At 34.1% G+C, this 26,998-nt stretch overlaps 1 pseudogene; it reads left to right on the top strand.

Moving 5' to 3' along the window:
• Window positions 1–6,803: 6,803 nt before the first annotated feature.
• LOC101435179 (WD repeat-containing protein 5B-like) overlaps window positions 6,804–26,998 on the top strand; it is a 62,531-nt pseudogene continuing 42,336 nt past the window's right edge.

Genomic DNA, 26,998 nt, shown 5'->3' with positions numbered 1-26,998 from the left:
TTAGCTTACAAGTAGTCCAGCATCTCCTTTAGATCTTCAGTTTAGGCTGTGATGTTTTCTGGTATGTCACTTGTCTAGCCTAAACCAAATGACCCCAGATTATTTTTCTAGTTATGTTTCTAATAGAATGGATTAAAAGAAGTCTTCTCTTACAAATTTGGAGGACAAAAATGAAGGAGCAACAGTATTTTTAACACATACACCTTTTCTAGGGTCTTTTGTGAATGGATTTTGCCAATGTAATCTGCAGATATACTTTTGCAGATGAATTGATGTTCAGACCCTTGGTGGGTCTGACCTAATCAGTTGTAAGCTATTGGAAGCCTTTTAAGAGAGAGTTTAGACTTCCCCGGAGAGTAAATTTGCATATGCATGTTAAGTAATTAATTCTATTGGATCTGCATATATTTTTGAAATACAAAATTTCTTTCAAAATATTTAGTGAATTGTTGGTGGATTGGTAACAGGGTTATTTCCCATTGTATTTTCTCCTTGTCTATTAATATTTATTTATAACTAAAGGTCATTCACATGAAGTGAGGAGAGAGGCAGAGTCACATTTGACTGTAGTTAACAGTACAAATATGCAAACATGTTCTCACATGAACTATAACAAGTATACAATATTAATACATGATTAATACATGATGTATTGGATGTTTTGTGGGAAAAATACACCAAACATAAGCTATAGACTACAGATAGCAGTGATATTACAATGACATTCTTTCAGCATATAACAAATATGTCACAACAAAGTAAGGTATTGGTAGTGGGACAATGTATGGAAATCCTGTATAAAATGCATGATTCTTTTTTTAACTTACAATTTCTCATATATATATATTCATATATATATACATATATATATACATACACACATATATCTGGGAAAGTCAGTACAAAAAGACCCATTAAGAGGCAAATAAGAATTAAAATGATAAACCAAGATATGGAAAGTTCTACAGTGAAATTAAAATGTCTGAAATAAAGAGGAAACCTGAAAATCTACAATATTGGACTCAGTGAAATAATGGTGTGCTAATTTTTTAATTTTGATGAAAAATTATTTTGAACCTAGATTTGATTCCCAGACAAATTTTCATGCAAACGTATGTTGTATATATATTCTTAGGCATATAAACTCATATTACACATAATGAAAAACAATATTGGCTAAAGTGCTATGATAAAAGATAAATAAACAAAAACTAAATACAAATCTGCTTCATAAGATTTTGGAAGTAAAAATATAAAATCTGAATTTTCATAATAAAATAAAACACTTAGGCCAACATAAAGGAAAGGAAAAGCAAATATACAGATAGAAACTAGAATTAAATTCTGAATAATATCAAACTAATGGGAAGGGGGAGGAAAAATAGAAAAATAATGTATACATGATTAATACGGAGGAAAAAAGCACTAAAAATTTTTAAAATTCAATATAGGAAATTTATATCTATATATGTATTGTGTTTGGGGCAAAACAGATGGAAATGGGAAATTAATAAAAAGAAATGTCAAGAAATAGGAAATATTATGTAAAGTAACATAACTAGTCCCATATATAACTGTAATTATAATAAATTTATATGGGCTAAACCTACCAATTATAAGCCTCTCATATGGATGTAAAAACAAAATATATTTTATGCTGTCTGTGAGAACTTCTTAACATGAAAAAGCTCCAAACTTATTCTAGGACTGAAAATTTTACTATTTATGGGACAAAATGTAATAGCCAAAAAAGATAGATATGCACATAAAAGATACATAGACCCAGAAGCTATATTCATCAATAAGAAATATAAAAATAATAAAACACCTTAAAATAGATTGAGTAATAGATTACAGAAATGCAGAGAGAAATGATAACTCAGCAATTGTAATTAGTAGTTCAAAGCACCACTTTCAGCAACTGATTGCGTAAAGGGAAATATAGATATATTAAGGATCTAAACAGTACAATTAAATAGAATCATTTATAATATATACTTAAATTTTTATACCAACAACCTATAAATGCATTTCTTTTAAACACACATGAAATTTTACAAAAAAAAAAAGAATACGTATTAAGCTAAAACTTAAGTCTCAATATACTTTGAAGGATTGATATCATAGATTATTTTAGGACGATAATGGAATAAAATGAAAATAACAGCAAAAGTAAGCATTGCTTAAAACAATGGCTGCATGCTAAAAGAAAGATCCCTTAAATAAATAATAATTGAAGTCATATAATGGAATTCCAATTAAAGGAATATAATTAAATATGTTATAGAAATACAATTTTTAAAAATTGGATTTCATCATACTGAACTAGGTCAATATCAAAGAAGTTATCAGTAAATACAGAATAGTGGTGATGAGTTAAGGAAAACAGTTATGATTACAAATTGTGCATAGTACAGGTTATTTGTGTTTATAATAAACATCTGTATAATATACATTTAAGTTTTTCAAATATTTTAACATTTTATTTATCTTCTTTTGAAGATAAAAATCTTTTTTTTTTTAATTTTTTAATTTTTTATTGACTTTGTAATAATATTACATTAAAAATATATATGTGAGGTCCCATTCAACCCCACCCCCCCACCCCCCCTCTCCCCCCCCCCAACAACACTCGTTCCCATCATCATGACACATCCATTGGATTTGGTAAGTACATCTTTGGGCACCTCTGCACCTCATATACATTGGTTCACATCATGGCCCATACTCTCCTCTATTCCATCAAGTGGGCCCTGTGAGGATTTACAATGTCCGGTGATTACCTCTGAAGCACCATCCAGGGCAGCTCCATGTCCCGAAGACGCCTCCACCTCTCATCTCTTCCTGCCTTTCCCCATACCCTTTGTCCATTATGTCCACTTTTCTCAATCCAATGCCACCTCTTCTATGTGGACATTGGATTGGTTGTGTGTGTTCTTGGAGGGTAGGAAGAGTTCCTAAGGAAATTAAAAGGATTCTCAGCATAGTTTAGTTGACCCCCACATAGTTCGTGAAACTAGTCCAAATATATACTTCTGATTATTTCCACTCTTCTGATGACAAAATATTCCATAAAGAAAGTTGGTGGGCCCTACTTTGGAACATAAGTTAACCTAGTTCCTCAATGTAGCAGAGTTAGACTTGTTTATAATTTCCTACATATGGTTCTTCTGTCCCTGTTATTTAAACCTATAATTAGTACTATACACATTAAATATTGCCCCAGAGACTTAAATCTTCTGGCTTTTGATATGCCAGTTGACCCCTGAATCTCAGCAGAGTTTCCTGTCAACACTTACCTTCCAGTTCATCAGACTCACCCAGGACAATTAAGAAAAGGATGATGATGAAAAATGCCCATTCCAAATAACAGTGTATCCACAAATGCCACTGAGACAGTTCCATAAACAGAGTGAACATAACCATCCCCAAATTCTCAAGATTGTGGAATGAAAAAACATAATGGGGGAATGCAGCTATGGACCAAAGTAGACATATTATTATTCTAGTAATGGGGGAACTTGTAACATTGATACAAAGACAGTGGTCACCAGAGGTTCTGAGGGGATGGGGAGGGAATGATAGGCATCTTAGTCAGGGTTCTCTAGGGAAACAGAATCAACAAGGAATGTCTGTCCATAGTAAGAGATTTATCAGACTCTCATGCAGTGGTGGGGATGCACAAGTCCAGGTTCCGCATGCAGGGTGCAACCTTCAATGAAAGTCCAATGAAGGTTCTTGACCAGTTCTGGGAGACGTTGGCTGTCCAAAGATGAGCTGCGAAATTTTCTTTCAATGCTGGAATCACTTCCCCTTTTAAAGGATTCAACTGCTTGGGTTAAGCGTCATTCATTACTAATGGCAATCTCCCCGACTGATGTAATTATACCTAGCTATCTATGATTTACCCCTGCAATAAAATCAATGGTGACTAAAGTCCATAAATGCCCTTGTATTACAGTTAGCCCACTGCTTGCTTGACCAAACAACTGGCATAATTACCTGGCCAAGTTGACACAATAGCCTAACCATCACAATATATGTAACATGGGACATTTGGGGGATATTGGGACATTGGAATTCTTCTGCATGATATTGCAGTGATGGATACAGGCCATTATACACTTTTTCAAAAACTATAAAATTGTGCAGTGCAAAGTGTAAACCATAATATAAACTATAGACCAAGGTTAGTAGCAATGCTCCAATATTTGTTCATCAGTTGTAACAAATGCACTACACTAATGAAAGATGTTATTAAGAGGGGAAATGTGAGAGGGGGGGAGGTGGGGTATATGGGAATCCCCTATATTTTGATGTAACTTTTCTGTAATCTAAAACATCTTTTAAAATATAGTTAAAAATAAGATAAGATAAAATAATTCAGAAGGTCAGAGTTTAAGGCAAGAGTAAGTCTTTAAATTCAAATTGCTTAATCTGAATCATATGCCAGAGTTCAGAGAGCAAAGTCCGAGGCCTGTCAGAATGATATGACTTTTGTAGCAATCAATTCCAGTTAGGTTATGGATGAAAACCTCAGGGTATTCCAAGAAGTATGAGTTGAAGAAAAAAGAAAACAACATAGCATTCAGGAACTTGATTCATAGTATGTGAAGCAAGGACAGTGGCAGATGCAGGAAATTGAAGTTAAAAATAAACATTCATTCTAATTGTTATTCAGACTTCTCTGCTTCTTCAGATGCTTTAATGTTTCAGTATATTGTTGCTGTAGTTTTTAATTGTATTTTCCCGATTGTTGCTGTTGATTAAAAAAAAAATAGTCTCAATTTCCTACATATGTTCTATTTTTGAACCAAATCTTAAACAGAAGGAATTTTGAAATGTGAAAAATATTCCCATGTTCTTTGTGGCTTTGATATTTGTACCTGGTGAGTCCTTGAATTTCCTTAAAATAGTTACCCCTAAAGAAATTTCGCTTACTTGCTTTGTTTAGTTGTTGTTGTTTGTTTATTTATTCTTCAACCTGACAGAGGAAGCTAGAATTTCTCCTGGTCCTTGAAATGAGAAGAGTTGTTTTTTTAAAATTTATTGAAGGATATCACTATTACATAAACCATAAACATTCATAAACAATAAGTGTATAGTAATAGTTGTAAACTTACAAAACAAACATATAAAATATCATACAGTGCTTATACCTCACTTTACCACCAATACCTTGCATCATTGTGAAACATTTTTAACTAATGATGAGAGAGTAACCTCAAATTATTACTAACCAAAGTATCTTACATTGGTGTATTTTTCCCCACCCACACTATTATTATTATAATTATTATTCTTACATCATAATACATGAACACACATAAACAGTAAGTGCATAGTAAAAGTTGTGAAGTTACAAAGCAATCATAATATCACACAGGGTCCCATACCTCAACCTACCACAACACCTGCATTGTTGTAAGACTTTCGTTACAAATTATGAAAGCATATCGTCAAAGTCTTACTACTAACTATAATCCATATCTTACATATGGTGTATTATTTTTTTTTTGAAGTATTGGGGCGTGGGGACTGAACCTGGGACCTCATATGTGGGAAGCTGGCATCAACCACTGAGCCACATCTTCTTCCCTGAGTTTGTTTTATTATTATTATTTGTTTTACTTGTTTGTTTTTTTTCCCCAGGAAGCACTGGGAACCAAACCTCCAATATGGGATAGCAGGTGCTTAAAGTCTTGAGCCATATCTGCTCCCAAGAATAATTTTAAAAGTTTAAAAATTAACTTTGCATCAAAGACAAATTTTGCATACCTTCCAAAGTAACAGTAAAGAAAATGAAGAAAATGGACCATATAAACCAGGATAAAAAATAAACAGTTGTTCTCACTTTGTTTCTGTGAAAATTAATAGAAAAAATCCGTAACTCATATAATACTTTCATGCATCCATATCCTATTCCAGAAAAAAATATTGTAATTGCAGAATATACATGATTATACTATTAGAGTTTAGCTGCATTACAAAATACTTTATCCAAAATAGACAATGAATGACTACTTGGAATTGTAGAGGGCAGCGAAATAGTTATAAGTTTTAGCAGAGAAATGGTCCCTATTGTTGGCAACAAGGAGATTCAGCTGTGGTATATATTAATTTATTAGTTACTATGTTAAGTGATTAACAATTTAGACAGATATTTAAATGATAGAACCAGCTGGCACGCAGGAGACATTTACAGGAGATAATTCAGAATTATAGCCAGAATCTAGCAAGGTACTAACACATAAAGAGATTTAGATGCATTTTTGCTGTTATTTTTGTTTTATTTTTGCTGCACAAAATAGACACAACACTTCTCAAAAATAATTCTATAGTGACTGCATTTGAATATTTTCACACTAAATTGAGCAATTAAATAATTCACCATAACTAAAAATATAAATATGTCAATGGAATAGGCACACATAATTTATTAATATTAAGTGGGGTGTGACTAAGAAAATAGGGCTGATTTTTACTGAACAACACAACTAAAATATCTAAAAGGATGTTTTTTGACTTGCCTTTAAACATTCACTCAAGGTAGGGGATTATAAACGGAATTCTTTTATGTTGCCTTTGCAAGTAAAAAAAAGAAAAGGATGGAAGATTAATGAATATACTAATGTTTTGCTAAGCTTCCTTTCACAAACTTTTAATGCTCAATTGGATGTTCCCTAGAAATATAGACCCCCTGTAGTCACTGCACAGAAAGAGGTGGACCCTCCATGCAAACTTTGGTTCAGAAGTCAAGACTGATGACTCCCCACATGTACCTAAAGGGTACAAAAAAGTACATGGAGAAAGTTTCTGGGAAGAGTGGTGCAGTCCCCCAAGCTGATCCAAATGGTCTGAGAGAAGGTAATAGAGTGGTGTGAGATTTTTGCTGTTTTGGAGAAGAAGAGTAAGAGTTTCTGTGCTCAAGGGCCAGAGCTTAGATAGTTAGGAACAAAAGACACACACGTGGGTATTCCCATATGTAATGTAGAAAGAGATGGAGGATGGAGAGACAGGAAAGCTGCCAGCAATCAAATGACAATAAATGAAGTCAGACTCTTTATTATATGTCTCTTTTCTAACTCAATAATTCTGACATAAACAATGTTAACTGGGTTTCTTAAAACTGTTATATGCAAAATTGTTTTTAAATGCCTATAATAGGAAATAGACGCAGCTCTCCCCATGTACATATAACCACATGTGGTAGGGCAAATCATGAGCACCAAGAAAGGGTATGTTCTTAATCTTTGTTCTTGTAGGTGTGAGCGCATTGTAGATAGGACGCTTTGAAGATGTATTTTCACTTAGGATGTGGACCCACTTTTGAATAGGATCTTCTAAAATCCTATTTGAGTGTGACCCAACTGAACCAGGAGGTTCTTCATCCACTCAACTGGAGTCCTCATTAAGAGAAGAAATTCTGGTGCGGCCAGCAAAGCCAGAAGAGAAGTCAGTGGAAACCTTAAGAGCGGGCACAAGGAGAGAGATTACCACGCAATGGAGGACTGCCATCCCCAGAATGCTGCTGATGGTAGGAAAAACCACGGCCTTACTCACACCTTGATTTGGGAGTGCTGATCTCTAAAACTGAACCAATAAACTCTATTTAAGGCAACCCGTTATGTGGTATTTGTTTCAGCAGCTGGCAAACTAAGACACCTCACATCTGCTTTCCACATCTTTAAAATTCCTACACAGAGTAAATGTAAGTAAAACATAAAATGCAATTTTCTCCTGACATAGTAGAACATGAAATTCATAGGGAGTAAGTGTAATACTTCAAAGAGTTTTGTGATCTCTGACTAGCTCCCTAATCTAAGCCTCAGTTTTCCATCTCTAATACGGTAATGATCTCTTGCTAGCATTTCCTCCACTACATTATTTTGAACTTCAAATATGCATATGAAAACATTTTTTTTGTGAAAAAAAAAAAGAAATTAAAAAAAAAGGAAAGAGAAAAAAAATTCTGCATGGTATAAATTTAAAATATGTTATATTTGTACTATTTAAAAATGTCTACAGTGCTAATATATGTAAAAAGATGAATATTTTTCCAAAGTAGTATTTGGTAGAACTAAGCAAAGACATGTCCATGAGAACATGTCTAAAAATACAATCATCAGAAGTATATACCTAGACCTTCTGCTTAAGGGAACAAAAAGTATGATTGAAGCCGAAAAGCAATGACAAGTTCTGTTTTGGTATTCATTTCTCGTGTATGAAGAAAACAGGTCTCAAAAACTAGACTTTCGTACATTAATAAACACTTAAGTCTACCAATAAATGTGTGGCATGATAGGTTTTCTCTTGATTAGTCATTCTAACACTCAAAAGAAGAGTTTTTAACCTGAAATAATAAGAAAATTGTATTTACCAACCCCTAGTTGAGCAATTATAATTTTAACATGCTTTAAAATATGTACCTAATATTGTGCAAAGGGCACTCATGTTCCCTGTGAGTATACTATACAAATTTTCTGCTTATTATCCAGATGGTTCTGTTTGTATGAGTTAAATTAAAGACCAGGAAAAAAGTAACCTCTCATAATACTGTAACATCCATCTTCTAATAAACCTGCTTTCCTTTGCTTCAACTATGCTGATATACTTAGGGGAAAAAAGTGTTTTTCTGAATTAGTGTTACATCTGTGAAACTACAATAATAAACTGCCGACAAATGTTAAAATAATGTCATATTATTTCACTGCTAAAGAACAAAGTACTTATTTGGAAGTGTTATGTTTAAGAGAATAATTGCAGATATTTTGAAGACTATGTAGCTTGAGGAGGATATATTATAATATTCTATCTTATGAAATCATCCATGTTCATAACATACACTTGGACTTAAACATACAATTTTAGTAATTATTTACTGAACAGCTTACATTATCATATACATTTCACATTCAGTCCATGATTATAGTACAGAATGAATGCTATCGAAAATGTGAATATGACACATATATTCAATGAAGATACCTCATAACTATTAAATTATATGTATAAATGGTATTCAAATATCCATAGATTTATACACTGTATAGTCAATGCAAATGATTAAAGCATATCTATATACTATAGTTGGTACACATGTTTAAAGCAACCCAACTGCTGTTGCAATGCATTTGTCTCTATTTTTGAAATTGTTTTCATTTGCAAAAGAGAAATATGAAGCTCATATGGAAAAAATCTATGCCTAGGGGGCATTTTATAATGAATGAACTGGCTTTTTTGTGTGTGAAAATGTTTGTGCTATTTTGAGAAATGGATATACAGTAGGATGGTTGCCAGCAGTTCCCTTTGTTGTAATTTCTGAAAAGCAGCTTCCTGTGTTTCAGGAAATAATTGTTTGTTTTTTTTTTAAATAGTTCTCCCTTAGCTGTAGAATTTGCTTTGTATTATTTTTCTTATTTTTTCAACAGGTTCTTAATTACCTTTTGCAGTAGTCCTGCACACAATTAAATTATACAGTTATACTTTTTAAAATTTTGCTGTAATGTTTTTGAAATGCAAGAGAAAATAAAGTCTTAATGAAAAATATCACTAGGATAGATTACCAAAAAATAGCAAAAAAATAACTCTTATTGATTAGACTGTTCAATTTCTAATACAAATAAGCATATATGAAGCTACATCATGGTTACATAATAAGTTTGCTTTAATAATCATAATGTAGGAGGATTTAGAATTTGGCAAATTTAAAACATTAAAGAATGTTGTGATATTGAATTGTGGAGATTATTTTAAATGAAAAAAGGTAAACAAGGAAAATTTAAAATCAGCTGAGGAAAAATTTAAAACTACTTTCACATATTTCATTTAATATTATTTAAGTGTCTTGTGTAGATAATAAAATCTTATCTTGAAGTTTCAAATTAGAAATGATATCTTCTATGTTGATGAATTATTTTATCATTGAATATATGGAAACCCACACAAAATTACTGGGAAAGTCAGTCTGATGATCTAGATCGTTTGTGAATTATATAAAAATGCCATCATGATCATTAATTTAATCAGACTATAGAGCTATGGGTCTCATACTTCTGTCTCTGAGTCACCATCATTCTGCAAACCTGTGTGACTATTTCCCTGATTTACTGACAGCATATTAGGTTGTGTATCTAGATCAGTTATTACATAACATAGATTTGATTATGTTTCTTTTTGCCATTGCCACTTCCTTTTCATCTTTTCTCCCTACTCTTCCTGTTTTGTTTTTGTTGTTGTTGTTGTTTTTTTCTCTTTCTATTTCACATTTCTATATTTTTCACTTTTTATTTATTTGTTCAACTCAGGTAAAACTTCATTTCTGTTGATTTCCTTTAAATCATGTACTAAACATAAAGTAATCAGATCTGAAATTCTATTTACATAAGAAACATTGGTTCAATTAATGAAACACATGCTCTTGAAAATCACCAACTCATAGACATAAAGCAAGTTACTCAAATGCCAACTCCTTGCTCCTGGGGACTCCTTCCCCTACAAAGAGTGATTTAATTTTCTAGCAGTTTCCATTAGTTTTCTTTTAAAAGTTGCATTTTCTTCCATGATTTCTCATTATCCTTATCTTAAATTTATTGTTCATTTGTAGCAGGAAGCTATGATTTAGGAAAATAATAACATTTGTCATATTTTTCATTTTGAAAAGTGAAAAAATTAAAAGTAATTCTGGAATTTTTCAAAGCTACAGTACATTTATAAAAATATATATTAACTATTTTCTATATCCTTCTCCTATTTCATGCTTTCTATAGGATTAAATAAGTTGCTCTATGAAGTCAACATGTCATATAAGTTAAAATAATATTTATAATTTCCCTTAACTAAAATGGATAAAGATTTTTAATGTTTTCCCATAGACATTAAATTATTTCAGTGTGCTCCTCCAGAAGTAGCAGCAATTTTATGGCAAATAATTCTATAAGTTTTGGAAAAGAGTGACAGAAAAAAAAAGCACAACAAAAATGTATAACAATGAAATATTAAAATTGTCCTCTTTAACTGTATTTATGGTCACCAATTATGTTCTGATATTTTACATATATTAAAAAAATGCTTTATCCATTTTTCCACACTAAACTCTTATATTTACTCAACTTTCCTTTCTATTTGGCAAATTTTATTCAATATATATGTCATCGTAACATTAAATTTAAATGATGGAATTACATGGATAAAAATATTTCACTCTATTAACTAATATCCTTAGGATGTTATGAATATTATGAAAGGAGATCATTTAAGTAACTAAATTTTTGTCCAGATAAGGAAAACAAGGGTATGACAGGTTAAGTGACCTGCTCATGTTGTTTTTAAACACTTCCAATCTCAGATATACCTTTTAGAAAAAATAAATGACTAGTTTGGATAAATTTTCATCAAAATTAGCATCTCTAAAAACATTCACATTACTGATACCTTCTGGAAGAGGATAACAATTGCTATATCTTCTTACCTTCATGTGTTTGCAAAATAATCCATGTTAGTATAGAAAGAAGAGAATAGGATTTTATATTATTCTAGGAGTTTACAGTTTCTAAGTTATGTTAATAAAATAGTATAATTTAATCATTATTTAAGGATAAATTATTATTCTTACTTCAGAGATTTAGGACCTAAGCTGTGAAATATTTTAAAAATTGATCTCAAATATAATAGAGAATATCTCATGTTCCTATTATTAATTCACCATATTCTCTACAATATATTGTACATATAAGTACCTCATAAAATATGAGTTCTATTTGTAATCATTTTTAGATATTAGATATTTTATTTTCATATAGATTTTTTTGGCAATAAGTTCTCTAACCTTCTTTCTGTTAGGTTTCAATGACCTTCATTAACCACCCCTAAATTTGTACACACCGAGATGATTCCTATATAGATTACTAGGTTGCCAAAACAAAACTCAACTCTCTTTAAAAGAAGACAACAAAATCTAGACATCTTAAAAGGGTAACAAACAGTGTCAAACATCTACTTAAATATTACTAGATATATGAGGAAGCATCTAATTGAAATATAAGACAAAGACTAATCAGTAAAGAATATATCTAAAAATAACAGAGGTAATGGAATTAGCAAATAAAGGTTTATAAATATGTTCAAGAATTTAAGTGAAAACATAAACATAATGAGGAGTGAACTGGAAATTTTAAAGTTATAACTAAATGGAATCACTAGTGTTGTAAAATATTATAAATGAAATGAAAATTTCACTGCATGGACTTCTTACCATAAATAAAATATCTGTGAATTTGAAGATAGTGCAATAGAACTTATCCCCACCTAAGCATGGGGAGACAAATTAGTCTGAAAATAGAGACTTCAGTTATCTGTGTGGCAATATCACACAATGAAACACAGATGTAATTGGTGTACCATAAGAAGGATGCATTAGGTGGAGTCCATTTAGGAGGAAGAAACCATATAGTGTAATAAACAGATTTTAATTTTAAAGTTTAACATAAAACTTAATAAATATAATAGGGGGTTAGTTACATAGATTGGCTATTAAGGGGTAAAAGAACTCTACTTAGAAAATTAGTGCATGTAGGAAGTCTCTACAACTTAAGGCTGAGGCAGATTTTAAAAGGACCAAAAAAAAAACAATCTAGAAGAGGCTTCCTACGGAACTGACATTTTGCCCTCATTGGAAGGGGTGCAGCAATGGCCCATTGGAAGCTTTGAAGTTTACTGAGATACAGAGTCATTATAACTTGCTGGAAAGTCACTCTTGGAGTGGTTGGGGTGCCTTCCCCAAGAGTATGTTACATTGAGAACTTGCTGTGACACATCCTTATGGTTGCCAAATCAGATCATTCACATGGAGGTATCGTGCTGACAAGAACACACTGGGAAATTGCTCTGTGTTACAATAGTCTGATGCCCATGGGGGACTGTATATGGCTGGCCACCACTTTTCACAGAACCCTGCCCAAAATGCAAATCAGAATTAGGAATAAAATTTCCTTTTTCTTCCAGTATCCTGACAGCACCCTCTTGTGACAGAGTTAAATTAATTTTCAGAAGCAGGATAGTAAATGTTTAATTTGCAATTATTCCTACATGGTATAATAATGCATACATCATACAGTCTAGGAATTTTACTACACAGCTTCAACATCTACCTTTCTATACATATTTGAACTTCAATATATATGCTTCCACTTAATAAGATACAGCAATTTTTACAAGTAAATTGTCACCCTATGCTATTGTCACCCTTTTCTGCAAAAGGAGATGCACATTCCCAGTCATTACATCCATCTGATAATACTAATTACTCCTAAAATTTAGTAACTGAATGTTCTGTTATCTAAAACCTAAATTTTAGAGTTAACACACAAAAAATTTGTAGATAAATTATTATAGGAAGGAGTGAAAAAACAAATGTTTAGTATATACATAGAAATACAGACATATACAAAGCAAAATACCTCATTTCTGCATTTATCAAAAACACTTTGTTTAGACATATGGATTTTTCTTCTACTATCCATTTCACAATTCTCTTGACTTCATATAAAACTTCACCTTTCCAGGTTAACTATTGAGCTGCAACAACACCCCAATTTACCCTTGATAAATGAAATTAATTATTAGAGTCAGTATATTAACACTTTTTTTATGATTTTTCATTCAGTGGCATAAATAGCCAAAAATGTCTAGTGGAAGTCACATCTTCCATTTTGAATGGATCCACTATGGTACTATCTAGTTGAAACATGTCCTCCTTGTAACTAAGACCACTAAACTAATAGAACTCAATGTTGACAGGAAAAGAAAAAAAAATTCTGCTAGTGGGTTATTGGGCATAACAGTGATAGAAGTATTTCCATAAAGGCAGTGTGAGGAGCACCTTGAACCATTTCTAGGAAAAATATTCATAACTGGTAAAAATATTAAAGAATAAAAACATTTAAAGTCACTGATAATTGTCATAAGGGCACAGAGCAAATGCAGAAATATTTATTCAAAAAATGTACGTCTTAGTACCTGTTACATTTGAGCCATAACTTGTTCCTTTAACCACCAACTCCTAGCTCAGTAAGGTAAGTTTAACTCCAGGCAAGTACAGCCAAGAAGAAAGGGCTCCTCTCCTTAAATGTGCACTCCAGGACTGTGGTTTCTTTCCAGATTAGGAAGGCCACAAACATTGTTACCCCTCCCACTATCAATTCTTATCCTGTTTCAGTTCTAAATTGCAGAATATATTTTCCAGTCATGTTTGTCTCAGAGATTTGGATCTCCCTCCCTTCAACCAACCTCCACTCATGGGGCAGAAACTCAATCCCAGGCATAGTGAAGAATACTTGTCTGCAATAATCTCAGCTCCAACTCATTCACAGGGTTGAAGTTCCATGCTGATGTTTTGCAAAGAGACCAAGAGCTAAGACTCCTGCTCAACATCTTACTCATAGAGAAAGAGTATCCCTTTGAGGAAACTAGGCCACTCTCCCTGACTTCAACTACAGAGCAGTGGTGCAGAGATTCTATGAAGATGGTTAGGGGAAGGTAGACTATAAGAACAGAGAATTTCATATCACTACAAAATGAGACTGAATTTATTTGGAAGCCTAAAGATACTGTACAAAGTGGTAATTGTCTAAATGATGAGAAATTAGGAGTCCTGAAACAAAAAGTGAAATGGTAGTCCAGCTAGAGGTATAACAGAAAAAATCAGGGAAAGAGACAACTAAGGAAAGCCATACTGGAATCTGAGAAATACTTAAACACTAGCTTCAAGAATTAACCTTGCAAAAGGACTTGATTTTAATTGGCTCAGAATGGGGTAATGTACTATCCCAGATTATTGTTAAAAACATTGGCACAATCAACTAGCAATTAATGAGAGCTAACAGTTCAGATTGATACCAAGAAGGAAAAAACAGCCATAAGCTTAACAGAAATATGAGGGAAAGAGTTAGTCAGAGAGAGCCTATTTAAAATCACAGTCATTGCAGAAATGGGTAGCTGGCAGGAGAATATGAACATTTCCAGTACTGCTCCATTTGAGAAGTGACTTATTCATAAGCATTGAAAGCCAAAAGGCAGTGGGGTGACAAAATCAAAGTGTTGGAAGTAAAAATTAAAATAAAGAAAAAAGTGATGTCACAAGAATCTTATATCTAGGAAAACCATATTTCAAAAATAAAGGTGAAATTAAAAGATGCCAAGATAACAACTGAGCAAATGATTTGTTAACATCCCCACCTTACAAGAAAGGCTAAAGGAAGTTTTTCAGGCTAACAGCAAGTGACACCAGACAGAATTCTAATCCTCAAGAAATAGTTCAACCCATTCAAGATAGCAGAGTGAGAAAGTTCATGTCTCCTTGCCCCCATAGAAGTTTTGAACAACTGGAAAGAACCGGCAGAAACATCTTTCTCAAAGCTCCAGAAAATAGAAGTTTGAGGAAAGAAAGTGAATACTAAGTGAAGAAAAAGACCACTGAAACATAGTAGGATCTTTAACCACCCTGTTTGGCCTCTCTCCCATCCCCTAAGAAGCTCAGTGTGGAGCCAGCCAGTGTTTCTGGTGTGTTTCACTGGTCCCAGTTCTGAAGGGAGCAAAGTAACCATAACGCATGCACTGGAAGCATGGATATCTGGTACAATCTGACTAGTGGCAGCATGTGGAACTGAACCAGCATATTCATGGAAGACTCATCATCACAGAAATTGCCTTATATTTAAGAAGATCACAGGGTTGTCCTACAGGCATACACAGCAGTGCCTGGGAACTTGAGAGTGTTCCTAGGAAAGAGGGAATATTTGTATACGTGTAAGTAGGGAGGATTCCTAGGATCACATAAGCATGCCCAAGACAAATGCATATGCAGAAAGAATCAGGTAGATACCTATTTTCTGGCCTGGAGCTACTGTCAGAACTCATTATGAATAAGCCCTTAAGGAAAGCACTGCACAAGTCAATCTGCAAAGACTGGGAAAGGCATTTTCTCTTTTTTTGTCGTCTCTGGACATCTGGCATTCAAGGAAAGTTGTATCATAATACTAGCTGGATACAAACATAAAGAATAGACATCTCAGAGTCAAAATTCCAGTTATAAAACATTAAAATATCAAAATGCCCAGGTTTCAACAAAAGACTATAAAACATACAAAGAAACAGAAAGTTATAGCCCAAGCAATGGAGAAGATTAAAGTATTAGAAACAATCAATGTGTGAGACCAAACCTAATGTGTACTAGAAAAGACTTTTTAAAAAAGTGTTCCTAAATATCCTCAAAGAGCTAATGGAAAACATGAACAAATAACTAAAGGTAATTAGAAAAAGGATAAATGAACACAAAGAAAATATCAATGAAGAGGTGGAAATTATGAAAAAGAACCAAATAGAACTGAAGACTACAGTAAGAGAAGTTAAAAATTCTGTAGAAGAGTTTAATAGCAGTGTGGTACTTGCTGAAGAAAGAATCAATGATTTTGAAAATAAGACAATTGGAATCATCCAGTCTAAGTAGCCAAAAAAAGAATGAAGAAAAGTGAAATGAGCTTGAGGGACACCATCAAGTGTACTCATATGCACATTATGGGAGTCCTGGAAGGAAAAGAGTAAAAAACAAAAGGGATATTCAAAAGAAATAACAGATCAAAATTTATCAAATTTAATGAAAGACATGAATATATACATCCAAGATACTCAATGAAATCCTATCAGGATAAACCTAAATAGACCCACACTGTGGAATATTATAATCAAATTGTCAAATGCTAAAGACAGAGAATTCTGAAAGCCACAAGAGAGAAGCAATACGACATGTATAAGGGAGCTTCAATAAAGTAAAGTAATCTCAGAAACCATGGAGGCAAGACGACAATGGGTTGACATACTTAAAGTGGTGAAAGCAAACAAAAAAAATGCTAATCAATACTTTTATAGCTGACAAAACCATCTTTCAAAAATTAGGAAGAGATTAAGATATTCTTAGATAAACAAAAGCTGAGGGAATTCATAACCATTAGGCTAGCCCTATAAGAGTTTCAAAACAGAGTTCTTCAGGTTGAAAGTGAAGGACAGTAGGCAATAGACTTAAGTTGCATGAAGATGTAAAGATCTCTGGTGAAGATAATGGTATGGTAAATGTCAGTACTATTTTATATTTTTGGTTTGAAACTTTTATTTTCAGTTTGAAACTCTTCTTACTACAGGATCTAAACACAAATGCACAAAGTGTAATAAGTCAGAAGATAATGTTCAAATCTTTTATATCATAGAAGCTGTATCTCAACTGGCATCATACTGAGTCTTCAATAAGCTGTGAATTCAATAAATCCAGCTGCATCTGTGTGATGTTATGTGGCAGTACCATGGACATGAGCCCAGCACCACAGTATCATTATTATGAACGGAGTTCCTTGATTAGAAGCCATTGTCCTGAATGTCACTGCAATGGCAGATACAGGCCATTATATATCATGCCACAACCTACAGAATTGAGTGGGAGAGAGTGTAAACTAAAATGTAAACCATAATCCATGCTTAGTGGCAATGCTCCAAATGTGTTCATCAATTCCAATGGATGTACCACACTAATGGAAGAAGTTGTTAATGTGGGGAAAATGGTAGATGTGGGGATTGGGGCATAAAGGGATCTCTTATATTTTTATGTGCAACATTTTATGTAGTATAAGTGTCTTTTTAAAAATTATATTAAAAAAAGAAGAAGCAATGTTTTAAGGATACCATGGAAGACACGCCATGGCAGAAATTTTCAGGAAAGAAAAGCAAATCCATATTCTAGAATTATTGTCATACCCAGTGATAATAAATTTTTGTCTCAGCTAAAATAGAATATTTTGTTTTAAAATAATTACCACAATGTAATATGTGCTATTATTCATGACTGTAGTGTAAAAAGTGGTGAATATTAAGGAGAAAGTACATTTCTTTCAAGGTGTCTAGCCTTACTGATATTACAGGTATTTTCAAGCACAGAAATGCTTTTCCCCTCAGATGACAGTGCAGAAAAAATGTGGGGAAATGGAACATAGTGAAATAACAGTATAATGTCATACATTAAGCATGAAGTCATATAATGCCAATATAGGAGACAAAAGAGAAAACCACACACTGCTAAATTAATTTTAAAAAGGGGATGAGAAATAAAAAAAGGAACACAGAAGAGGTGGGATGAATAGAAAATAAATAAAAATTTGAGATGATGGTGTCAGAGTAAGAGCCTCCATATCATCACTCCTACAAAAAACAAGATATTGAGGACAAAATCCTGCCTGAGTTACCTGTTTTGGGAACCCACAAAGCAGGAGGTTGCTGAACATTGACCCGGAGAGAGCACTACAAGAAGAGTGATAGCTCAAGGTAAAACCGCAGGTTTCTGCCCATCCCCCAGGGCAAGAAGCCTCGGCTTTCCCTGGACCTCAAAGATCACACATGGGGGAGAAAAACTCCAAGAATGCGAGGGTTCTGGTGAAGGGTGGAGAGAGGTTCTACTATTACAAGATTTTTATTTAAGTTCTTGGCTATGCTGCAGAAATGAATTTCAAGAGCATACTAGATGAGTTAAGCCAGTAATTTATTCAGCTAGCGAGGGAAGAGAAATGGGAGAAAATAACAGAGCAGGGGTCTCTAGTAGAGAGGAAGGGGCTGAAAAGTGGTAAAGAGGGCTGATTTACACACTACAATTTCCCATTATAGGTTATCCTAACACAAACCTATAAAGAGAAATTCAGTAGCAAGAAGTAGAAAGGTAAAACATGGGTAAAGGTAAATTATGCAAAGGTATCCTGGCCTGTGACACCTCTGGAGAAGAGAACTTCTATGGTATCCATTCTGGCTCTGTCCACCACCTTCCTACTTCATTCCCCCAGGTAGCTGGATGTGGTCAGATAGGAATGCTCCTTGCATAGGCATGGACCCACTGGGAGGGGCAAGCCCTTGCCTCTCTGCCATTGCCATGCACCCCTAGGGGAGAGGGCAGGAGAAGGTAACAGCAAGCAGGCCTGAGAACAAAGATTCTGGCTGTTAAAATGGCTTGAAAAAGGAGCTTCACAGGACCTGGTGTTCTGCCAGGGAATCTCTGTCTTGGCAGGGCCATGATTTAAGCCACTACCTTATGACCCAGGCATTCTGGCTGGGGTCAGATTTCATAAGCCTGGGTGCATAGTGTGGATGTGGATGCAAAGAATTCCCAAGCCCCAGCCCCTTCCCTCTCAGGATTACATCCTTTGTGGGCTTGTAGGCAAACTCATTAAAACAGAGAAACAAAGGAAAGCATTAAATAGGCTGTAGACCATAGTTTCACTCACGGATAAAATCCTGGACTGGCTCACCAAAAATGTTATCGGATTTTGCTTAGGTTCTTGGCTATGCTGCACAAGTGAATTTCAAAAGCACATCAGGTGAGTTAGACCAGTAATTTTTCCAGGTAGGGAGGGAAGAGAAATGAGAGAAAATAACAGAGCAGGGGCCCCAGGTAGAGAGGAAAGGGTTGAAAAGTGATAAAATGGGCTGATTTACAGGCTACAATTCCCATTTATGGGTTATAAATCTCCAGGTTTTACTTGCACGGGCACATGGCAGAGGAAAAATGGTGAGAAAAGTGCTAAGAGGGCAGGTAAGGGTCTAGAGGCAAAAGAGCAGAGTGCACATGCTCCTTCAGGCCCTGCTCAGTTTTTTGAAGTGTTAATTATTCCATCCCTTTGCTAGTGGTAGGGGAGAAGTTCCAGCTGTTTGCTATTTTGATTAATTACCCCAACCAATAATTCTCCATGAGGGCCCAATGATAAGTCCCTAGGGAACACCTGGGGCTTTTCCTGGCTTCCAGGAGCAGTCTTTGTTCTCAACAGCAGAATTACAGGGATGGGGGTCATCCAGCAGCCATTTTGGGGTTATTGATGTCCACATGGACTCTTGCCAGGCTCTAGATCCATCTATTGATTCCCTGTCTTACTATTCTGCTTCACTACGAGTGCAGGTTCAATTGACTGGACCACCCCTTTTGGAGCTTTGAGGAGCATATTAATTGGATTGAGGAGAAACCAGGAAGAGGGGAGAGGCAAATCTGCCGAGGCAGCCTGATTTACCTAACTTCTGTGGATTATATCTAAGTGAAGATGGAGCCAGGCAATTAACTAGTCCTGTGCAACACATGTAAGGAGGGGGGAGCAGGAAGTGCTTGGTAGGATTCCAAGAACATATTTAAAGTTCCTGGAAAGGTGAGGGTGGACTCTCTCAAAAAGAATGAGAGTCATTATTTCCTTGGTGATTTGGTTCACCAGGGTCCCATTTGAATTTCAGAGGGGAGCTCTCACATGGGTTTCCTGCTGCATTTGGGAGAAAGGGAAGTGAGAAAGGGAGAAAGGGGGAAGGGCAGGTTCCCAATCAATTCATTCAATTGCAAAGGGTCTATCCTGTCCCTGGAAGGGTACTTTTTTGAGGAGCAGGTTGACCCTGAGAGGTTTCAGTGGAGGAGTTCAGTAGAGGAGTTCTAACTTGAGTGTGCAAGATCTCTGGCACAGTTCATAGCTCCTCTTAGAGTAGTGATCCATTGAGAAATTCGATGATACTTTGAGACAGGGAAAACATTGGTAAAATCCTTGTATTAGCTTCTTTTGGGTCTCTTATTTTCCCTAAATAAGAGCTTAAGAAGGAAGTCTGGTTTTTTAATTGTTTGGTTGACTCCTTGCTTGAGGGCTTGTTTTTGCTTTTTTGTTTTTTGCTCTCTTGTCTTTCCTTCCTCTTTATCCCCCACCCTTCTTTCTTTCTTTCTTTCTTTCTTTCTTTCTTTCTTTCTTTCTTTCTTTCTTTCTTTCTTTCTTTCTTTCTTTCTTTCTTTCTTTCTTTCTTTCTTTCTTTCTTTCTTTCTTTCCTTCCTTTTTTTTCAATTAGGTACTGCAGGCTTGTTTATTGTTTGCTTCCTCATCCTTAACTTCCTCTTTTCTGTATGTACTGATTTTGACTACCAACACTATTTCTTTTCCTTCATACATCTTTCTACATTCCACCTTCTGTTGTTGCTCTTACATTTCCTCTCTTTGTTTAGCCCCCAATTTTTCTGGCTATTTATTTCTAACACATCTATTCTGTTTTCTATTTTTTTTTATTAACTCTTTATTTTATTTTCCCTTTTCTTTCCCTCTCTCTTGATCACACAAGCATTTTAATTCACACAATATTCTCTGCATTCAATTTCCCATTTCATTGTAGGTACTCCACTTTCTTATTCTGATAGCTATACACTGCTTGCATGAGTTTAATATTTATTCTCCTCAGTCTTATATGGTTCTTCTGCTAATATTTACCAATAATACCAAACCTACTCTTATACTTATTTTTCTTACCTCTTTTGCTTTTCTTGGCCCTAATATTTTTCCTTCAAGGTAACTTAGACAACAAAAAGATATTAGAATAAGAACAAAGCATCGAAGAGAAAAATTAACACACACACAAAAGCACATAAAAAATCCAAGACTAGAGGGAGAAGCTAATCAAATGAAGAACCCACAAAGATAAAATGATGACCAGACAGCAACAAAAACGTACAAACCAAACCAATAATTGGGAAGATGTGGCACAGTCCAATGAAAAAAAATAAAAACCAGGAAGAGGAGCAGAACATTGAACAACTAACCAAAGTTCTACAATCACATACCACAGACCAACTAAATGAAATAAAGGGAAGGTTGAGGATATTAAGAAAACACTTGGAGAGCATACTGAAGAAACTGTAACATACACAAAAAGATAACAGATATGATGGTGATGAACAGCACCATTCAAGAAATCAAAAATACATTCTCAGAAAATAACAGCAAATTTGTAGAAGCAGAGGAAAGAATTAGTGATGTGGAAGATAATACATCTGAAATCAAACAGATTGTAGAATTGATAAATAAAAAGATAGAGAAAATCCAGCAGGGACTTAGGGATTTGAAAGACAACACAAAGTGTACAAACATACATATTATAGGCATCCTGGAAGGAGAAGAAAAGGGAAAGGGAACAGAAGGAATGTTGGAGGAAAAAATGGCTAAAAACTTCCCAAAACTATTGTAGGAGATAGATGTATATGTCCAAAAAGTACAATGCACCCCAAATAGCATAAATCCCAACAGGCCTACCTCAAGACATATACTTGTAAATGTAGCCAGTGCTCAAGATAAAGAGAAAATACTGAAGGCAGCAAAAGAGAAAATAACCATCACATACAAGGGAAGCTCAATAAGATTAAGTTCTGACTTCTCATCTGAAATCATGGAGGCAAGAAGGAAGTGATAAGACGTTGTCAAGGTACTAAAAGAAAAAAAAAAAAACTCCAGCCAAGAATACTTTATCCAGCAAAGCTGGTATTCAAAAATGATGGAGAGTTAAAATATTCACAAATAAATGGAAACTAAGATAGTGTGCCAATAAGAAATCTGCCCTTCAAGAAATACTAAAAAAAGTTCTGCAGGGGGGAAAGAAAAAAAACAAAAACAAAAAAAAAAAACAGAAGAGACAGAGTTGAAGAAGAGTGTAAGAAAAACCAAAAAAACAAAAAGAGAAATAACACAATATATAACATATACAAATCCAAAGAGAATATGGCTAATGTAAGTAATTAGTTGAGAGTAATAACACTGAATGTTAATGGATTAAAGTCACCTGCCAAGAGATACAAATTGGCAGAATGGATAAGGAAATGCGACCCATCTAAATGCTGTCTACCAGAAATGAACCTTAGACCCAGGGATTCATGGAGGTCGAAAATGAATGGCTGGAAAATAACTTTTATAACCAAACAATAAACAAAAACGGCAGGAGAAACTTTACTAATATTGGACAAAATAGACATTAATTGCAAAACTATTTTGAGAGACAAAGATGGACACTACATATTAGTAAAAGGAGTAATCTTTCAAGAAGAAAGAACAATCATAAGCATTTATGCTCCTAATCAGGGTGTCTCTAAATACAAGAAGCAGACACTGGAAAAACTAAGTGAAGGAATAGCTACCTCTACAATTATAGTGGGGGACTTTAATACACCATTATGACCATTAGACAGACCATCTCAACAGAGAATCAATAAAGAAACAGACATTGAATAATATATTAGAAGATCAGGACTAATAGATATACAGAACATTATACCCAAATACAACAGGATATACATTCTTCTCAAGTGCACATGGATCATTTTCCAAGACAGACAACATGCTAAGCCACAGAGAAAATTTCAATGAAATCAGAAAGATTGAACTCATACAAAATAATTTCTCAGACCACAGTGGCATGAAGCTGAAAATCTGCAAGGACTAGAGACCCAGATTAGGCACCAAGATTGGAAGTTAAGCAACACACTCTTAGACAAATGATGGTCAAGGAGGAAATCTCAAAAGAAATCAGTAACTACCTTGAAACTAATGCAAATGTCAACACAACATATCAAAATGTATGAGACGTAGCAAAAGTTTTACTGAGAAGGAAATTAAGAGCCATAAATTCATACATTAAAAATGAAGAAAGGGGCAAAATTGAAGACCTAAGTGTACACTTGGAGGAATTGGTAAAAAACAACAACAACAAACTAACACGAAAGGAAGAAGAAAGAATGAAATAACAAAGACCAGAAGAATTAAATGAAATAGAAAATAAGCACTAAAAGACATAAACTAAACAAAAAGCTGGTTCTTTGAGATCAATACAATGGACAAACCCTTAGCTAGACTAATGAAGAAAAAAAGAGAGAAGATGCAAATACACAAAATAAGAAACCAGAAAAGGGAAATCACTACTGACCCCACAGAAATAAAGTCTATCATAAGAGGATACTTTTAAAAACTATATGCCAACAAGAAGGAAAATTTAGAGGAATTGGACAAATTCCCAGAAACAAATAAGCAGGCTACATTGATGAAAGAAAGATTGATGATCTCAACAAACCAATCACAAGTAAAGAGATAGAAATGGTCATTAAAAACAATCAATACAAAAAGAACAGCAAATTAATCCCAAAGTAAGTAGAAGGAATGAAATAACAAAGATCTGAGCAGAAATAATTGAAATTGAGGGGAAAAAAAAAAAACAAAGAGAAAATTAACCGAACCAAAAATTGGTTCTTTGAAAAGATTAACAAAATCAACAAGCCCTTAGCTAAAACAGACTAAGAAAAGAAGAAAAAGATGCAAACAGATGAAATTAAAAATGAAAAGGGGAATCTTACTATTGACCCCATAGAAATAAGAGAGATCATAAGAGGATACTATGAACAACTTTATGCTAAAAAATTAGGCAATGTAGATGAAATGGAGAAATTCCTAGGAATGTGCAAACAACCTGCACTGATGCTAGAAGAAATAGAAGACCTCAACAATCCAATCACAAGTAAAGAGATTGAAACAGTCATCAAACAGCTCCCCAAAACGACAAGCCCAGGACCAGACGGATTCACAGGTGAGTTCTACCAAGCATTCAAAGATGATTTAATACCAATCTTACTCAAGCTCTTCCAAAAATTTGAACAAGAAGAAATGCTACAAAACTCATCCATGAAGCCAATACCACCCTAATACCAAAGCCAGATAAAGATATTATAAAAAAGAAAATTATAGACCTATTTCTTTAATGAATACAGATGCAAAAATCCTCAAAAAATATACTTGCTAATTGAATCCAACGACACATTAAGGGAATTATCCATCATGATCAAGTTGCTTTTATACCAGACATGCAAGACTGGATCAACACAAGGAAATCAATCAGCATAATACACCACATTAATAAATCAAAAAGAAAAATCACATAATCTTATCAATTAATGCACAAAAGGCAATTGACGAAATACAGCATCCTTTCTTGATAAAAATACTACAAAAACACACAAAAATGAAGGCAACTTTCTCAACATAATAAAGGTCATATATGAAAAATGCACAGCTTATATTGTATTCAATGGTGAAAGACTGAAAGCTTTCCCACTGAGATCAGGGACAAGACAAGGATGCCCATTGTCACCACTGCTGTTCAATATAGTGCTAGAGGTTCTAGCTAGAGCAATCAGTCAAGAAAAAGAAATAAAAGGCATCCAAATGGGAAAGGGATAATTAAAAGTTTCACTATTCACAGATGATATGATTTTATATCTAGAAAGTCCCAAAAAATTGACAACAAAGCCGCTGGAGGTAATAAATAATTTCAGTAGAGTGTCAGGATAAAAGACCAATATGCAAAAATCATTATATGCCAATAATTCACTATCTGAGGAGGAAGTCAGGGAAAAAAAATTCCATTTACAATAGCAACTAAAAGAATCAAATATTTAGGAATAAACTTAACTAAGGATGCAAAGCACTTGTATTCAGAAAACTATAACACATTGCTAAAAGAAATGAAAAAAGACCTTAGTAAATGGAAGAAAATTCCATGCTAATGGACTGAAAAACTAAATATCATTAAGATGTCAATTCTACCCAAATTGATATACAGATGCAATGCAATCCCAATAAAAATTCAACCAGCATTATTTAAGCAAATGGAAAAAAAATTATCAAATTTATCTGGAAGGGTAAGAGATGGTGAATAGCCAGAAACACCTTAAAAGGAAAAGTGAACTCGGATGACTCTCACTTCCAGACTTTAAATCATATTACCTAGCTACAGTGGTAAAAACAGCATGGTATTGGCATAAAGATAGACATGTAGACCAATGGAACAGATTTGATGATTCAGAAACAGACCCTCACATCTATAGCCAAGTGAATTTTGACAAGCCTGTCAAGCCCTCCCATTTAGGGCAGAACAATTTTTTCAACAAATGTGTTTGGAGACCTGGATATCCACAGCCAAAAGAAAGAAAGACAACTATCTCACACCTTATACAAAAATTAACTCAAAATGGATCAAAGACCTAAATATAAAAGGAAGTATAATACAGTCCCTAGAAGAAAGGTAGGGAAACATCTTCAAGACCTGGTGGTAGGTGGTGGATTCTTAAACCTTACACCAAAGGCACAAGCAACAAATGAAAACATGGATAAATAGGATCTCCTCAAACTTAAACATTTCTGTGATTCAAAGGACTCCATCAAGAAGGTGAAAAGGCAGCTGAGTCAATGGAAGAAAATATTTGGAAATCACTTTCCAATAAGGGTTTGATTTCCATTCTACCTACATAAAGAGATCATACAACTCAACTATAAAAGAGCAAGCAATCTATTTGAAAAATGTACAAAAGATTTAAAAGGACATTTCTCCAAAGAGGAAATACAAATGGCCATAAAGCACATGGAAAAAAAAAAAAAAAAAGCTCCTTATCACTAGCAATTTGGGAAATGTAACAATGAGAGATATCATCAAACACCACATAGAATGGCCATTATTTAAAAAAAAAAACAGGCAACAGTAAGGGCTGAAGAGGATGTGGAGAAATAGAAACACTCCTTCACTGTTGGTGGGAGTGTAAAATGATGCAACCTTTGTGGAAGACAGTTCAGCAGTTCCTCAGGAAGCTAAATATACAATTGCCATAAGATCCAGCAATTCATCTACTAGGAATATACCCAGAAAAGCTAAAAACTGTGACACAAAGCAACATCTGTACATCAGTTTTCATAGTGGCATTGTTCACATTTGCTGGAAGATGAAAGCAACTCAGGTGCCCATCCACCAATGAATGGATAAACAAAATGTGGTATATGCATATAATGGAATACTATACTGGAGTAAGAAAAAATGAAATTGGGACAAATGGGATAAAATGGATGAGGCTTGAAGACATTATACTAAGGGAAGTAAGCCAGACACAATAGGACAAATATTGCATGGTCTCATTAATATGAACTAAATACAAATAATAAACATATGGAATTAAAACCTAGAGTATAGGTTATTAGGAGATAAGAGGAGGGTTGAGAAGAACTATGAATTCTTAATGTATGTAGAAGTTTCAATTAACTTGACTGTAAAAGTGTGGAGATGGTTAGAGTTTATAGTAAAGCATTATAGTGAGTACCAA

This window comes from Dasypus novemcinctus, chromosome 4 (genome assembly GCF_030445035.2).
Source record: "Dasypus novemcinctus isolate mDasNov1 chromosome 4, mDasNov1.1.hap2, whole genome shotgun sequence".
In the NCBI taxonomy this organism is placed as follows: domain Eukaryota; kingdom Metazoa; phylum Chordata; class Mammalia; order Cingulata; family Dasypodidae; genus Dasypus; species Dasypus novemcinctus.
Note: the sequence above shows the minus strand (reverse complement) of the source record. Positions and strands in the feature narration are given on the sequence as shown.